A 1,350-nucleotide genomic window follows, 5' to 3' on the forward strand; every position below is an offset into this window, starting at 1 on the left:
GTAATGATTACAGCGAGGTCTTTGTGATTATCAACGGCAGGTCTCTTGTTTGATTTAGTTTTTTTTCTTTTGTCTTCGAGTCTTACTAGTTTTGTAAAGCAAGGTTTTATTAATTTGTTTTCGTTAGATTTGATGTCTTGTTCATTGTTTATCATGTCCGCATTTTTTAAATTCGGCCCCTGTTCAGCTAAGCTAGCGTGATTGTTTACGTCTGTTTTTGCGGACTCGCTAAGGATGCTAGCGTCCGCAAATGTGCGTTCTGGATATTCGATGCTGTCGTCGGACTCAGCAATATATGTCTGCTACGTCTCTACTGCCTGTATACGCGGCGTGACGTTAGAGCAGGCGATCGCGTCAGTGAACTCGGTAGCGTTTGTCCACAGCTCTATATCCTCCTGTTGTGTATGTAGTGTGACGTCAAAGCAGGCGATCGCGTCAGCAAACTCGGTAGCATTCTTTTACTTTTGCGTACCTGATGACGCTGTTTCGCAAAAGCACTTTTACGGTGCACTCTCTCACATCCTTCATTATGGGCTTGGAGTTACGATTAATGTTCCACACTATTTGCAGATTTAAACTCTCTCCCGGCCTTCCAGCACTTCTCTTGGGCTTGCTCGACTAAAAATTTCGCCCTTTCTAAATGATCTAAGGCTCTTAGCAGGACTTCTTAAGCGAGTTCTACTACTTCCATGTCTAAATTACTTGCGTTGTTCGTTATCAAATTCCCACTGTTCTTTGTGGCTAATATGGAAAGTCGCTAGCGCATTTCTGCTGAGTTAGACATTTTTGCTGAGTACAACATTTTGAAGTTCGATGCACTGTCGTTGTGGCTTCGCTGTGTGCTGTCGGTGTCTTTCCACTGAACACTTCCTCCTAATTTATACGAATCTATGAGAGAGCAGCACGTCCCGATTTATCGATCATACTGATTTCCTTGTTACTTTATATATGTATGTCTACTTATCCTAATCATGTATATGTAGCTATACGCGTGCTCCGCTGTTTTCGCACTTGTCAATTTATGATTATAGATTTTTGATCTTGTACGGATTTTATTGCTATTTATTGGCTTTATCGATATCAGTGAATATTTTATCTCTTAAAGAATTAAACCTTTCTTAAAAGGTAAAGGTTTGGTAAGTATAAATTGGTTTTGATTTATTTATTTATTTATCAAACCAAGATAATAACTTACATAGTATACATTTACAGTACGCATACTAGCACGCCTTGTAAAGGTAAACTAAGTTACCTGTGTACAAGCTTGGTATGTAACAAAAAATAAAAAACGCTGCGAACTTAATAGTAAAACTTAAAACTAGTACTTAAAAACTAAAGATAATTATATTA

The sequence above is a fragment of the Nasonia vitripennis genome (assembly GCF_009193385.2).
Source record: "Nasonia vitripennis strain AsymCx chromosome 3 unlocalized genomic scaffold, Nvit_psr_1.1 chr3_random0006, whole genome shotgun sequence".
Classification (NCBI taxonomy): domain Eukaryota; kingdom Metazoa; phylum Arthropoda; class Insecta; order Hymenoptera; family Pteromalidae; genus Nasonia; species Nasonia vitripennis.